This window comes from Scyliorhinus canicula, chromosome 6 (genome assembly GCF_902713615.1).
Source record: "Scyliorhinus canicula chromosome 6, sScyCan1.1, whole genome shotgun sequence".
NCBI lineage: Eukaryota > Metazoa > Chordata > Chondrichthyes > Carcharhiniformes > Scyliorhinidae > Scyliorhinus > Scyliorhinus canicula.
In genome coordinates, this window is record NC_052151.1 from 197,787,123 (window position 1) to 197,804,565 (window position 17,443).

General features: G+C 48.0%; 1 protein-coding gene across 35 annotated transcripts in view; it reads right to left on the reverse strand.

The window, feature by feature from the left end:
- Positions 1-17,443, reverse strand: part of LOC119967772 (regulating synaptic membrane exocytosis protein 1-like) — a 1,070,524-nt gene that overhangs the window by 380,250 nt on the left and 672,831 nt on the right. The window lies entirely within an intron of this gene.

The following is a 17,443-nucleotide window of genomic DNA, read 5'->3' on the forward strand; positions in this document are numbered from 1 at the left end:
GTCTTTCATGCACCAAGGAGGGTCCCAGCTCCGTTGCGGGACAAGCTAAAAGCAGAACTCCAACGCCTCCAATCTCAAGGCATCATATCACAGGTCACACAGCCGACTGACTGGGTCAGCTCATTGGTATGTGTCAAGAAGCCGTCCGGTGAACTCAGAATCTGTTTAGATCCCAAAGATTTGAACAAAAACATTCAGAGGGAACACTACCCTATCCTCAAGCGAGAGGAGATAACGAGCGAAATGGTGAAGGCTCGCATATTCACCAAACTTGATGCCTCACTGCTGTGTACCTTCAACACATTGTTTGGACGATACTGCTATAATCGTATGCCTTTCGATATTATCTCTGCATCCGAAATATTTCACAGAATTAAGGAGCAGCTGATGGAGGGCATTGAAGGCGTCCGCGTATATGTTGATGACATCATAATATGGTCGACGACAGAGGGAGACCACATTGCTCGGTGAAAACAAGTCTTCCAAAGAATGAATTTGGGCTGAAGCTCAACCAATCCAAGTGCACCGTTGCACGTTCCTCTCTGACCTTCCTGGGTGACACAATATCAGAGCACGGGGTGAAGCCGGACTCTGAGAAGATCACGGCAATTCAGAACATGCAGCAGCCACGTGACAAGAAACCGGTGCTCAGGTTTCTTGGATTCATCAATTTCCTAGGCAAGTTCATATTGAACCTAGCAGCACGGACGACGGCGTACAACAAGTGGGTGGATTTGAAGCACCAATTGATGGTAGCTCCAACGCTGGCATTTTTCGACACGACAAAACCCACAAAGATCTCCACCAACAGTCAACATGGAATTGGTGCGGTGCTACTTCAACAGAATGACCAGTTAGACTGGGTCCCAGTGGCTTAATCGTCTCGAGCGATGACCGCCACGGACTGCAGGTGTGCACAGATAGAGGAGTGCCTGGGATTGATGAAATGAAAAAAAAATGAAAATCGCTTTATTGTCACGAGTAGGCTTCAATTAAGTTACTGTGAAAAGCCCCTAGTCGCCACATTCCGGCGCCTGTCCGGGGAGGCTGGTACGGGAATCGAACCGTGCTGCTGGCCTGCTTGGTCTGCTTTAAAAGCCAGTGATTTAGCCCAGTGAGCTAAACCAGCCTCCATGATCACGGGTGTAACATAATTCCACCATTATGTGTATGGTCTCCCCACATTTCTCGTGCAGACTGATCATAGGTCACTGGTCAACATTATCAACAAAGATCTCAATGACATGATGCCGCGCCTACAACTCATGATGAGGAATTGGAGGAGGTACGACTTCACGCTGGTCTACACTCCTGGGAAGGACCTAATGATAGCTGGCACCTTATCCCGAGCCATTGATACTGACAGTCCACCTCCGGCTTCCATTAATGATGAAGAAGCTCGTGCACAGTTGTGCAGGGAGACACTCCCGGCAACAGACGAGAGGCAGCAGCAAATTCGTCAGGCGACACGAGAAAATGCGACCCTGCTTAATCTTCAGCATGGCTGGCCAGGAGGGCGGTGCCCACAGTTTCAAAACGTCAAAACTGAACTGTCCGTGGTGGCTGGCATCATAATGCAAAATGACAGAATCGTCATTCCTCTGGCGCTCTGGGCGGACATGCTCCGCAGGATTCATGGTGTCGAGAAGTGCAAAAGAAGAGTGAGGCAATCGGTGTACTGGCCTGGGATAAACGAGGACATAACAAACATGGTGCTCACATGTGACACGTGCCAAAAACATCGACCGGCACAATGCAAGGAGCCACTCCAGCAACGTGAGATGGCTACGTCACCGTGGGACAAAGTTGGCATCGACTTGTTTCATTCCACGAGTAGACACTATATTCTTCTCATAGATTATTACTCCAACTTTCTAGAGGTAATGAAACTCCCGGATCTCACATCGGTGTCAGTTATCAAAGCCTGCAAGGAAACCTTCTCGAGGAATGGCAACCCACAGATGGTCATGTCCGACAACGGTCCTTGCTTTGCTGGGAGTGGTTGGAATTCGCAAAACAGTACAACTTCAAGCACGTGACGTTGAGTCCACACTTTCCTCAATCGAATGGCAGGGTAGAGAAAGGTGTCTACATTATTAAGCAACTAATCAGCAAGGCCACTGACTCGAATTCAGACATACACTTGGCTCTATATATCGTTCATCGCCTTTGAGCCATGGGCTGTCACCGGCTCTTCAATCGAGATGTGAGGACAGCGCTACCGCCATTACACTTCGCCAATCCAGATCATTCGCCAGTCCTGGACAAGATACGTCACCAATGTCATGGACAAAAGCAGCACTATGACCAGCAGGCAAAAGTGCTGCATCCGTTACCGATCACGACATGGTTAGATTGCGACACCTGGTGGAGGTTGGTCTAACATGGCGATGGTTCTCCGCCAAGTATCACCACAATCATACGTTGTGAAGTCTGATGATGGAATACTGTTTCAACGCAATCGGCGAGACCTGCTGAAGGTTCCACCTCGCCAACCTGTATTTCCGACGTTAGATCTGCAGGACTCTATCATGCGACATCCCGGGACACCAGCAGTTGGTGGCCAAATGGATATAAAAATCTCTGGGTCTCCATGCCCACTCAGGAGGCTGACCCGAATCAGACGTGCACCCAACCGTCTGAACTTGTGAACATGAACTGATACAATCATGGCTCTCGGTTCTGTATTTGTGAATGAAACTAACCTTGTTTGATTTTTTTAGTTACAGCTCTGCAACTATGAAAACAAAAAGAAAAAAAGTGAAAGATGGGTAATGGAAAGACCACTAGGGGGCAGCAATGGCGCGTATAAAAGGGGAAGCGAGCAGCCCTCTGGTCTCTTGGGTGGATTAGACTGAGGAGAACAGAGGCAGAGGTTTAGCTCAATGCTGCTAGTGTGGTCAGGCCTAGTTGTAGTGTATAGAAAGTTGTAACCTTTCTACTAGTATAGTTCTTAAAATAAGAACTCACGCAGTTATTTAAGTTGTGTTGCACAATAAACCTTCTGTAAAACTTCTGGACGACTTTGAGCCTTCTTCCAAAGCCCCTACTGTAACTGAGTTGAGTTGAGTAGCACAGATTACCTGCCTTACAGGTAACAAAACATCCCACATGTAGTGCCTCTTGCTGGAGATCGGGATGCAGACACCTTTCCCTCCTTCGAATTCTCCTTCGAGGCAGGAGGCAAAGGATAGCTCCCTGGGGCAGTGGATCCATATCATTTTGGCTACTCTCTGAAAAGAGATATTGAAGACCACAATGGGTAAAGGGTGCTGAGTACAAAGGTGTGAACGAGAGAGCTTTGGGAGACGTTGGAAAACTATGCTTTGACACCTTAGTTCAGTAGTAATAATGATCACATTTCTTCCTCGGACTGAACGGCATTAATTGTGACTCCCCTTCACTGATGGGTTGGCAGAATTGATGCAGCTGTGCCACATTACCATGGCCTTCCTTCTCCAAGGTTGCATTATCGTCATCCACTATGTTCCTTTTCAAATTTTGACCTGAGAATATTGAGTTGTGTCTATGCCTTTAAAAGCATAGAATTAGAAATCTGACTTGCTGTTCCTTTCTGAGCTTGTGGAATTGAACTGGACCCTTTTCATCGGCATCAACAAGTGAGTATGCATCCCAAGAAGGAGCCCCAGAACCCAGCTGAGTGGTCCTCCCACACTTTCTGTCCCAGACAGAACCGATCTTACTTTCGATTTAAGGAGATGCCATTTTACCTGAGATGGTGGTGCTGTACTTTTATTACAGGACGGAGTTCAACCCTCCCTTTCTCACTATCTGCGTGGCTCTGATTTACCTTGAGATGCCTCCTGTTATTCTCCATCCTGTCCCCCCCCCATCACCTGCAAGGCATACATGCCTCACTTAGATCTGTACCCATCCCATCTGGAGGCTGTATGTGCCATCACTACAGCGGTTCCCTCCTTCTCGAGACCTTCATACATCCCTCCCACCCCATATCATGTGTTCCTTATCTACAGTTTGCAGATGCCCCTGTGATCATCTCTATACCCTCTGCAGCCCAGTACAGAGCCCACCATGCCCAGGGACATTGACTGTGGGGCAACTGCACGTCAAGCTGTGCATTTTTCCTTTGAAGCCTTTGTCACTCCCTGCAGCTGGACTGCACCATACTTCCAATGATTGTTCTTGCTGCATGCCCATGCCCACTGCACTGTCTCCTCTCTCTAACTTCAGACTATGAGGTCCACATAGCCTCTGGACTATCATTTCCATTGGGGCTGATTTAGCACAGGACTTTTAAATCAGACCAGGGCAGACCAGCAGCACGGTTTCAATTCCCGGACCACCCTCCCCGAACAGGCGCCGGAATGTGGCGACTAGGGGCTTTTCACAGTAATTACATTTGAAGCCTACTTGTGACAATATGCAATTTTCATTTCATTTCATCTCAAAACATGAATGTCTGCACTCTCTGACTCCTGTCTACCAGCCTCTGAACTTAAACAGGAGCCTTGAGATTGTTTCTGTTTCCAAAGAGGACAATGGACAATAGTAATCTTCAAAAACCACTGCTACCTCAACCATCCCTAAGGTTTCACATGAACAGACCCCCACCCCATAAGCTGCAGTCTGCGTGCAACCATTCCAGTAACACATATGCTGTCCCCCTAGATCCCCTGATTGTGTGATTCATGCAGTCTTGTTGGGGTCCAACTCCCTCCGCTCGATCTTCCCTCTGCCTTTCATTGTTCGTCATTTTCATTCTGCTCCTTCCCCCCCCCCCCCCCCCCCCCCCCCCCTGCCATTGTCAGCCTTCGCACCCCCCCCCCCCCCTTCCGCCGGTTTGCACAGCCTTCTTTCCACATTACCCCCTTGGTCTTCATCAGGCTCCTCCCACCCACCTCCCGGTTTCATCTCGTACCTCCAGTTGAACTTCGGGCCTTCGTTGTGGTGGTTGCATGAGTCTTGCAGCACAGTGCTGACCAGATAAACGCTGGTGTGGGGCACAGGGGGAAGGAGACAACTGTACTCCCCAACTCCGGTCCCACAGAGTGACACAGGAGGGTGGATGAGTCCGTCAGGACTGTGCTGTCCATGAAGACCAGGACTTGGCATGGAGATGGACAGGAACCGGTCTTCCCCGACTGTGCAGAACAGTGCATCAGGAGCAGTACAGCACCATGGCAGGTAGGCTTTGTTGCACCCAACGCGAAGTCTCTTGCGAATTGGTGCATGTCACCTTTTAGCGATCACGTTTTACACCAACAAAATTTTACGCTGGTGTGAAGGAAGATTGAAAGGCCTGATGGGATGAGAGAATTCCCTCCAAAGTTTACTCCATCCAGGCCAAATCAAAGCTCTCCAGCCTGTCAGGTACCGATTGTTTGTCAATGGGAGTACATACAAAGCAACTTTCAACAGTCAAAATCAACGGTTTCATAAATGATTTCTTCTCTATTTCTAAATTACTCACTAAAAGTTGAGTATTGGATTATTTAACCAGTTCCTAACATTTACAATTCACTGACTTGAGCCTTCCGGTCACATCATCGAATCATTGTAGCACAGAAGAGGCCATTCGGCTCGCCTAAGGAGCAATCCATGTACTGCCTCTCCACTACCACCGCCACACACTCTGCATGTACCTCTTCTTCAAATATTTAGAAAATTTGGAAATGGAGAAACATTAATGGCCCATGTGTCTATGCTGGCCAAGAAAGAACCACCTACTCTAATCCCATTTTCCAACTCTTGGTCTGTCATCTTGAAAGTTACAGGACTTGAGGTGCCTATTCAGACACCTTTTGAAGATGTTGAGGGTTTCTACCTCTATTACCCTTCTAGTTAGTGAGTTCCAGACCCCCACAATCCTCTGGGTGAAAATGTCTCCCCATTAATCCTTCTCCCAATCACTTTAAATGTGTGCTCCCTCTTCACTGACCTTTCTCCAACAGGAAATCAGTCCTTCCCATCCACTCTGTCAAGGCGCCTCGCAATTTTGTACATCTCAATCAAATCTCCCCTCAGCCTCCAAGGTAAATAACCCCAACCTATCCAATTGTTCCTCATAGCTGCAATTATCCATCTTGGTACCACCCTTGTAAATCACGTCTGTATCTTCTCAAGTGCAATTACATCCTTTTTATAATGAGGTGACTGTATAGTTTTCAAGTTGTGGCCGAACTATTGTTTTATCTCATTTCAGTATAATTCATTGCTCTTATTCTACACCTCAGCTAATAAATTAAAGGATTCCATAAGTCTCCTTAACCACAATGTCGCCCTGTCCTGCTACATTCAGGGGTCTGTGGACATTCACTCCAAGGCCCCTCACTTCCCCAACACCTCTCAGTATCCTCCCATTTATTGTGTAATCTTTTGTGTGGTTTGATCTCCCCCAAATGTATCATCTCGTACTTCACTGACCATTTGGAAAGATGCTGCTTAATCTGGGATAGTCAACACGGATTCGTGAAGGGTAAGTCTTACCTCACAAATTTGATTGAATTCTTTGAGGAGGTAACTAAGTGTGTAGATGAAGGTAGAGCAGTTGATGTTGTATACATGGATTTTTGTAAGGCGTTTGATAAGGTTTCCCATGGTCGGCTCATGAAGACGTAAGGAGGTGTGGGATAGAGGGAAATTTGGACAATTGGATAAGTAACTGGCTATCACATAGAAGATAGTGGGTGGTGGTGGATGGAAAATTTTCAGACTGGAGACCAGTTACCAGCGGTGTAACACAGAGATCAGTGCTGGTCCTCTGCTATTTGTAATTTTTATCAATGACTTGGAGGAGGGGGCTGAAGGGTGGTTCAGTAGATTTGCTGATGACACCAAGATTGGGGGAGTAGTGGATGAGGTGGAGGGCTGTTATAGGTTGCAAAGAGACATTGATAGGATGCAGAGCTGGGCCGAAAAATGGCAGATGGAGTTTAACCCTGATAAGTGCGAGGTGATTCATTTTGGTAGAAAAAAATTGAATGCGGATTACAGGGTTTTGAGGAATGTGGAGGAACAGAGAGATCTTGGGGTTCATGTACACAGATCTCTGAAGGTTGTCACTCAAGTGGTTAGAGCCGTGAAGAAGGCCTATAGTGTGTTAGCATTTATTAACAGGGGGCTTGAGTTTAAGAGCCGCGGGGTTATGCTACAACTATACATGACCCTGGTGAGACCACATTTGGAGAATTGTGAGCAGTTCTGGTCACCTCATTATAGGAAGGATGTGGAAGCATTGGAAAGGGTGCAAAGGAGATTTACCAGGATGCTGCCTGGTTTGCAGGATAGGTCTTATGAGGAAAGGTTGGGGGAGCTAGGGCTTTTCTCTTTGGAGCGGAGGAGGATCAGAGGCGACTTAATAGAGGTTTATTAAATGATGAGGGGGATAGATAGAGTGGACGTTCAGAGACTATTTCCTCAGGTGGATGTAGCTATTACAAGGGGGCATAACTAGAAGGTTCAGGGTGGGAGATATAGGAGCAATGTCCGAGGTAGGTTCTTTACTCAAGAGAGTGGTTAGGGTGTGGAATGGTCTGCCTGCTGTGATAGTGGAGTCGGACACTTTAGGAACTTTCAAGCGGTTATTGGATAGGCACATGGAGCACACCAGAATGGCAGGAAGTGGGATAGCTTGATCTTGGTTTCGGACAATGCTCGGCAGAACATTGAGTGCCGAAGGACCTGTTCTGTGCTGTACTGTTCTATGTTCTAAATGCCATTTACCATTTTTCTACCCATCTGACCAGTCCATTGATATTTCCCTGCAGTCCACTATCTTCCTCACTATCAACCACATGTCCAATTTTTGTGTCGTCTGCAAACTTTGTGATCATTCCCCCTGCATTTACACCCAAATCATTAATTATGTACCACAAAAAGCAGGGTACCTGGTACTGAGAGCCCTGTGGAGCCCCATTGCAAACAGCCTTCCAGTCATAAAACCATCTATCAAGTCCCACAAGTCTCGAAAGACGTGCTTGTTAGGTGAATTGGACGATCTGAATTCTCCATCAGTGTACCCAAATGGACTCTGGACATGGGGATTTTCACAGTAACGCAATGTTAATATAAGCCTACTTGTGACTCTGATAAAGATTATCAATAATTACCCTTTTTTTCCTGTCACTGAACCAATTTTGTGACAACTTCCACATTCCCCTGGATCCTTGGCAGACAGGATTAAGGAGAATCCAAAGGTATTTTTTATGTAAATTACAAACAAGAGGATAGCTGGAGGAAGAGTTCGCTAACTCATGGATAAAGGAGGGAAATTATGTATAGAGGTCCTTAATGAGTATTTTGCATCAGTGTTCAAGGAGAAGGACATGTTGATTGGTGGTGTCTCAGAGGGATGTGTAAACACTTTAGAACAGGTCGTTATTATGAGGGAGGAAGTATGAGGTGCGTTAAAAACATTAAGGTAGAAAAATCCCCAGGGCCAGATGGCATCTATCCCAGATTGCTGAAGGAGGCAAGAGATGAAATCGCTGGGCCTCTGATAGAAATCTTTGTGTCCTCATTAGCCACAGTTGATATCCCAGGGATTGGAGGATAGTCAATGTTGTACCATTATTTAAGAAGGGTTGCGAGGATAATATTGGTAAATGTAGGCCAGTGAGCTTGACGTCAGCGTTCGTGAAATTGTTGGAAAAGATTCTCACAGATAGGATCTATGCACATTTGGAAGTGAATGGCCTCATTAGTGACAGACAGCATGGCTTTGTATGAGGGAGGTCATGTCTCACTAATTTGATTGAATTTTCTGAGGAAGTAACAAAAAATGATTGACAAGGATGGCTGTGGATGTTGTTTACATGCGCTTTAGCAAAGCATTTGATAAGGTCCCTCATGGCAGGCTGGTGCAAAAGATTAGATCACATGGGTTCAGGGGTGAACTAGATGAATGGATCCAGAACTGGCTTGGCCATAGACGACAGAGGGTAACAGTGGAAGGGTATTTGTCCGAATGGAGGTCTGTGACTAGTGGTGTTCCGCAGGGATCAGTACTGGGACATCTGCTCTTTATTTAAATGACATGGAATAAAATGATTAGCAAGTTTGCGGATGATACTAAGATTGCAGGAGTTGCGGATAATAATGAAGATTATCAGAGAATACAACAGGATATGAATAGGCTGAAAAATTGGGCAGAGAAATAGCAGATGAAATTTAACCCGGCCAAATAAGAGTTGATGCATTTTGGTAGATCCAATTCAGGTGGGAGCTGTAAAATAAATGGCAGAACCATCAGGAGCATAGAGACACAGAGATCTGGGCATGCAGGTCCACAGATCCTTAAAAGTTGTAGCACAGGTGTAAATGGTGGTTAAGAAAGCATATGGCATGCTTGGCTTCATTGGATGGGGTATCGACTATAAAAGTTCGAAAATTATGTTACAATTATATAGAACGTTGATGAGGCCACATTTGGAGTACTGTGTCCAATTCTGGTCACCACACTATAGAACATAGAACAGTACAGCACAGAACAGGCCCTTCGGCCCTCAATGTTGTGCAGAGCCATGATCACCCTACTCAAACCCACGTATCCACCCTATACCCGTAATCCAACAACCCCCCCCCCCCCCCTAACCTTACTTTTGTTAGGACACTACGGGCAATTTAGCACGGCCAATCCACCTAACCTGCACATCTTTGGACTGTGGGAGGAAACCGGAGCACCCGGAGGAAACCCACGCACACAGGGGGAGGACGTACAGACTCCACACAGACAGTGACCCAGCCGGGAATCGAACCTGGGACCCTGGAGCTGTGAAGCATTTATGCTAACCACCATGCTACCCTGCTACCTGAACTACCTGAAGGATGTGGAGGTTTTGGAGAAAGGACAGAAAAGGTTTACCAGGATGTTGCCTGGTATGGAGCCTGCTCTGAGGAGAGATTGAATAAACTGGGATTGTTCTCCCTAGAGAGACGGAGTCTGAGTGGGCGACCTGATAGAAATTTGTAAATTTATTAGGGGTATAGATAGGGTGAACAGTTGGAGGCTTTTTCCCAGGGCAGAAATGACAATTACAAGGGGGCAGAGGTTCAGTGGAGATGTGCAGGGAAAGGTTTCTTTACACAGAGGGTGGTAGTGGCCTGGAATGCACTGCCAAGTGAGGTGCTTGAGGCAGATACGTTAGCAATCTTTAAGACTTATCTGGATAGGCACATGAATAGACGGGGTATAGAAGGATACGGGCGGTTAGTCTAGATAGGATACATGATCGGCTCAGGCTTGAAGGGCCAAAAGTTCAGTTCCTGATCTGTATTGTTCTTTGTTCTTGGTAAACCAGTCTGCAGTATGGGACATTGTCAAAATCCTTGCTAAAATCCATGTAGGCGACATCCACTGAACTACAGCCTCATCAATACTTCTAAAAACATTCAATCAAGTTAGTCAAACACGACCTTGCCTTACCAAAACCAAATTAGCGGCTGTATAGCACAGCGCTAAATTGCTGGCTTTGAAAGCAGACAAAGCAGGACAGCAGCACGGTTCGATTCCCATACCAGCCTCCCCGAACAGGCGCAGGAATGTGGCGACTAGGGGCTTTTCACAGTAACTTCATTTGAAGCCTACTCGTGACAATAAGCGATTTTCATTTTTTTTCATTTCCAAATCCACATTGACTGTTGTTGATTCACTTTCTAGGACACAGCTCACCATGTCTCTTCGAATTGATTCCAATAATTTGCCCATTACCAAGATTAGACTGACTGTCCTGTAATTATTTGATCTATCCCCCGCTCTCTTTTTAAACAAAGGTACAACATTAGCAGTCCTCCAATCCTTCAGCACCTCCCTTGTATCAAGTGAAGATCGGAAAAGGATGGTCAGAGTAGTCACTATTTCCTCCCTGGCTTCTTTTAACAGCCTGGGGTACATTTCATCTGGCTTTTGGTGATTTATCCACTTTCAAAGATGCCAATTCTCTCAATACTTGCTCTCTCCAAATGTTTGTCAAAATCAATACTTCACACTCATCCTCCCTAACACAATATCTACATATTGTATATATATTTTTCTACAGACCAAGGCAGGCCAGCAGCACGGTTCAATTCCCCTATCAGCCTCCCTGAACAGGCGCCGGAATGTGGCGGCTAGGGGCTTTTCACAGTAACTTCATTGAAGCCTACTCGTGACAATAAGCGATTTTCATTTTACATGGGGCTGTTTAGCACAGGGCTAAATCGCTGGCTTTGAAAGCAGACCAAGCAGGCCAGCAGCACGGTTCGATTCCCGTACCAGCCTCCCTGAACAGGCGCCGGTATGTGGCGACTAGGGGCTTTTCACAGTAATTTCATTTGAAGCCTACTCGTGACAATAAACAATTTTCATTTTTTCATTTACATTGTCCCCCTCTTTTGTGAAGACAGGACAAAGATAATATGAAGAACCATACCACATCCTCTACTTCTACACATAGTTCTTTGTCTTCTGTTTACCCTACTCTTTCCTTAGTTATCCTTTTGCTCTCAACGCATTGATAAAAACGTCATTGAGTTTGTCATGATATGCAAACATGCAGATAATGGCATACAGACAGGCAGCTAATGAACACAGAGAACAGGACATGACCAATGAGCAGACAGGACACTCAGGGGCGGTATCTCACTATAAAAGGCACGAGGCACTCACACTCCGCCTCTTTCCACTGACGAACATCTACAGAGTGAGTTAGGGTGTATTCACAGTATCACACTTCCAGCACGTGCTGAGAGCTAGTCTGGGTCAGTCAGACAGAGTAACCACATTTAGGTTAGCAGAGAGTCGAACTCATAGAGAACTGTGCTAACTATGTTGCTGGTTCAATAAATCAGATTGAACTAACTTCAAGGTCTGGAGTATCTTTTGGTTAAAGCTGCATCCAGTTGCAGCCTGTGTTATCCCAGAGTACGCAACATGACATGCTACCAAGAGACTGCTTAATCTAGGTGGTTTACCTCAGTCCGTTCCGTGACGACCAGCGAATGTATCCCGGCACCATGGAGAAGATTCAGGCTCCTCACCAGCTCAGAACCTCCGGCAATCTCAGTGCCAACTGGCGGGCATTCAACCAAAAGTTTCTGCTGGACATCGAAGCCTCAGACCTTGAGGGTGCGTCTGATGCAAGAAAGATCGCGCTTCTCCTCTCGACATCGGGTGATCAAGCCATCGAACTCTTCAACTATTTTCACTTCACTGAAGGCCAGGATTACATATTCAAACAGCGTCTCCAAGGTAAAGATGAATCATTCAACTCCTTCTTAACTAACCTCCACCTGCTAGAGCTGTCCTACAACTCTGGTGATATTGCTGATTCCATGATCAGAGACCAAATTGTTTTTGGAGTTCACTCTGAGAGAGCAGATACTGAAAATCAAGCATATGACCCTACCAGTCACGTTTGAAGCATGCACAGTGCATGAGCATGCCAAAAATCGCTATGCCCAGTACAAATCGGCTGAAAATGAGAAACTTGACTCCCACGAGGCAGAGAGTGTGCAGGCCGTCGACCAGATGCAGCGCCTCAGCATTGACGAAAGCGGCCATTTTGCACACTTTTCCCCCGGGGCCCCACGCATGCCGATGCGAACGGGATAACGAAGCGGCAGACACACGCACTGCGCATGTGCGACGATGCGCGGAGCGTCAGGACGTCGACGTCATGACGTACTCGAACTGCGGCAACGCCCACTTAAAGAAATACTGCCCTGCAAGAGGCAGGCGATGTTTAAACTGCGGGAAGCCTGGACACTATGCAGCCTTGTGCAGGTCTGTACCACCAGTCAGAGGCCAGCGCTCCCAATTCCGACGACGGCGCGTTCAGAGTGTGCAACAATGATTACAGGATTCTGATCCTGGCAGCACAACGGATCCAGAGGAAGAATGCCTGGACTCTGCCCACTGTGTGGGCATCATTACCAAATGTGAATATGCCACATTCAGCTCGTAGAATCATAGAATTTACAGTGCAGAAGGAGGCCATTTGGCCTATCGAGTCTGTACTGGCCCTTACAAAGAGCATCCATGAAGCCCATGTATCTACCCTATCTCTGTAATCCAGGAACCCCCACAACATTTTTTGGACACTAAGGGCAATTTATCATGGCCAATCCACCTAACCCGCACATCTTTGGACTGTGGGAGGAAAGCGGAGCACCCAAAGGAAACCCACGCAGACACGGGGAGAACGTGCAGACTCCGCACAGACAGAAACCCAGTCGGGAATCGGATCTGGTACCCTGGAGCTGTGAAGAAATTGTGCTAACAACTATACTAACGTGCTGCCCATTAAAAACTCATCACAACTTTAATCCATCCTCGCTGGGGGTTCTGCGGATGAATGACGTGCGGTGATGCAGGTCAACCACTGCTCCATGTCGCTTAAGCTGGACACAGGTACTTCTGCCAACCTCCTCTCACAGGCAGATTTCAAACGCATCAAGAAGCCCCCAAGGTCCTTCCAGCATCCTGCAGGCTCCTGGAGTACAACAGAAATGTCATCACGGCACTGGGATCCTGCCATCTACTCGTCTACAACCGGAGCACCCATGCTCGGTTACATTTTGAAATTGTCAAGCCAGGAAGGGCATCCCTACTTGGCGCGCAGGCCTGCAAGCAGCTGAACCTCGTGCAGCGGGTTTGTACAACGACATCCTGCAATGTGGATCTTCAGGCTGGCATTGACGATATCCTCGCTCAGTATCCGGATGTGTTCGACAGGATGGGCACGCTGCCATATCGATAAAAGATTCTGCTACGACCGATGCCAAGCCAGTTGTCCACGCACCACGCCGGGTCCCGGCTCTGTTGAGGGAGCGCCTGAAGGCATTGCTCAAGGATCTTCAGCAACAGGGCATCATTTCCAAGGTAACCGAACCGACTGACCGGGTCAGCTCGATGGTATGTGTTAGAAAACCTTCGGAGACCTGCGCATCTGCATTGATCCCAAGGATCTCAATAAGAATATAATGCGTGAACACTACCCCATCCCGAAGCGGGAGGAACTCACCAGTGAGATGGCACTCGCACGTTTATTTACCAAGTTAGATGCGTCACATGGATTCTGGCAAATCCAGCTGGATGAGTCCAGCAGAAGGCTCTGCACGTTCAACACACCGTTTGGCAGGTACTGCTTTAATCGTATGCCGTTTGGCATTGTCTCGGCATCGGAGATCTTCCATCGCATCATGGGGCAGATAGTGGAGGGCATTGATGGAATTTGTGTGTACGTGGACGACATCATCATCTGGTCCACGACCCCTGAAGAGCATGTTTCTCGTCTCCAGCAGGTATTCCGCCGTGTCCATGCCAATGGCCTGAAGCTGAACAGGTCCAAATGTTGCTTTGGCATGTCGACACAAGTTCCGAGGTGACCAGATCTCACAGCAAGGCGTGCGCCCGGATACATACAAGGTCAAGGCCATCGAAGCCATGAAGGTCCCCGAAGACAAGAAGGCGGTGTTGCGCTTCCTGGACATGGTCAATTTTCTGGACAAGTTCATCCCAAACCTAGCCTCGCACACCACAGCGAAACCTGGAGAAAATTCCACTGCCTTTGAGTGGAAGGCAGCACATCAGGCAGAGTGGTTGGAGCTGAAAGCCAAGCTCACCACTGTACCCGTCTTGGCATTTTTCGACACCGACAGGGCAACAAAGATCTCAAAAGATGCGAACCAGGATGGCATCGGTGCGGTTCTGCTCCAGCATGATGACACTTCATCCTGGGCATCGGTACCCTACGCATCGTGGGCCATGAAGCCCGCTGAAACAAGGTATGTACGAATAGAGAACGAATGCCTGGGTCTTCGCACTGGCATTCTCAAGTTTCACGACTATGTCTACGGCCTGCCGACATTCACTGTCGAGACGGATCATAGGCCTCTGGCCCACATTATCCACAAGGAACGACATGGCGCCTCGGTTGCAGCTCATCCTCCTCAAACTCAGAAGGTACGATTTTGACTTAGTGTACATGCCTGGTAAGGAGCTCATCATCACTAATGCATTGTCCCGCTCCATCGCATTGCCTAGTGAACTGCTGGACATCATCCGGCAGATTGAATCACAGGTGCAGCTGTGTGCTAGCACCCTCCCGGCGTCTGATGAGAAGCTGTTACGTATCCGGAAGGAGACAGCCAAAGACCCCACCTTGCAGTGTTTCATGCACCACCTCGTCAATGGCTGGCAGAAAGGGCAGTGCTCTCAATTTGGTAATGTAAAGGACGACCTCACGGTGATTAATGGTATCCTCATTCCATTCAGTCTCCAGAGCTTGGTGCTCTGCCAAATCTATGAGGGACACCTGGGCGTCGAGAAGTGCAGACGCAGAGCCAGACAGGCTGTCTACTGACCCGGAATCAGCGAGGACATCCGGAACATGGTCCTTAACTGTGCGACCTGTCAACGCTTCCAGCCAGCGCAGAACCACTCCGGCATCTGGCTGCCCGGAAGTTGCGGAATCCTCCGCACTTCCAGGGGCTGGGCCGGTGCTGGAGGGGTTGGAGCCAACAGGCGCCGAAGGGCCTCCACCGGCCGCCGCGAGTTGGCGTATGCGCAGGACTGCCAGCGTGTTCTGGCGCCTGCGCAGAACCGTCGCAGTGTTTCCTGCACATGCGCAAGGGGATTTTGTCTCTGCGCCGGCCATGGCGGAGCCTTACAGAGGCCAGGCTACCGTGGGGATCCCCCTCAGGCCCGGATCCCCCCGCGTTCCCCCGAGGACTCCGCTTGCTGCCCTCCAAGCCAGGTCCCACCGGGATGGACCATGTCCATTTCATGCCGGCGGGACTGGCCGTAAACGGGTGGCCGCTCTGCCCATTGGGGCCTGGAGAATTGTCGGGGGGCGGAGGGCGTCCGACCGGCGATATACCCGCCCCCGCCTAAGAACCGGCGCCGGAGAATTCGGCAGCCGTCGTCGGAGCGGCTAGGCGGGATTCACGTCGCCCCCCCCGGTGATTCTCCGACCCGGCAGGAGGGTCGGAGAATCCCGCCCAGGCTTTCATTTCTGCTTGATCTGACCCTGTATTCTACTCGGCATCCAGAGGGCTCAAAATTTGATCCTCTAACTCTTTTTCTTGGTGGGAACATATTTAACGTGAACCCCTTCAATCTCCACTCCGAATGTCTCTCACTATTCTGAGACCGATTAATCTTCAAGTTGATGATTCCAGTTCACTTTTGCTAAATCACCCCTCAGCTTAGTAAAATTATCCTTGCCCCAGTTTAAAACTTTAACTCTTGTTTTATCATTTTCCTTTTCATTATTAGCTAAAAACAAACTGAATTATGATCACTACCACCAAAATTCACTCTCGCAGCCACTCCTTCCACTTGCCCATCTTTGTTTAAATAATGCTGTCCTAGTCAGCAACGTCGGCATCTCATGAAGAAGAACAAAGAAGAACAATACAGCACAGCAAAAGGCCCTTCGGCCCTCTAAGCCTGTACCGGTCATAATACCAACCTTGGCCAAAATCCTCAGCACTTCCTAGTGCCACACCCTCTATATCCATCCTATCCATATGTTTGCTGAGATGCTTTTTGAACACCGTTAATGTATCTGCTTCCACAACCTCTCCTGGCAACACGTTTCAGGCACTCACCACCCTCTGTGTAAAACCTACCTTGCACATCTCCTCTCAACTTTGCCCCACGGACTTTAAACCTGTGTCCCTTGGTGACTGACCCCTCCACCCTGGGAAAGAGTGCCTGCCCATCCACTCTATCCATGCCACTCATAATCTTGTAGACCTCTATCAGGAAACCCTTCAACCTCCGTCATTCTAATGAAAATAGTCCACGATGAATAATTTTTTTAAATCCCAAAACTAAGTCAAGAACCATAACCTCTCTTTTTGGGCTGGCTGTATACTGGCCAGAAACGTTCTCCAGAAATTCGTCTTAAGAATTCTGTTTCCTCCATTGCTTTCACTCTAAAACTATCCCAGTTAATGTTGGGATAGTTTAAATGCCCGACTATTACGACTGCATTATTTTTGCACTTCTCAGAGACTTGCCTCTATATTTGCCCTTTTATCTCCCTCTGACTGTTTGGCAGTCTACAGTCCACTCCCAGCAGTGTGACTACTCTGTTATTGTTCCTTAGCTCAATCAATATGGCCTCATTTGTTGATCATAATGACATATCAACCGTCCTCAGTTAGAACTGGGTTTGTTTGACCAAAATTTCACTCTCCTCCTTTTTATCCTCCTCTCTATCCCACGGGGCGGCACGGTAGTAGTGGCTAGCACTGTTGCCTCACGGCGCCAGGGACCCAGGTTCAATTCCGGCCTCGGATGCCCACCTGTGGAGTTTGCACTTTCTCTAAGTCTCTGCAAGGGTTTCCTCCGGATGCTCTGGTTTCGTCCCACAGCCCAAAGATGCGCAGGTTAGGTGGGGTTAAATTGCCCCTTCGTGTTCAAAAGGTTATGAGGGGTTACTGGGATACTGGGCAGGATGGCGTGGGCTTGTAG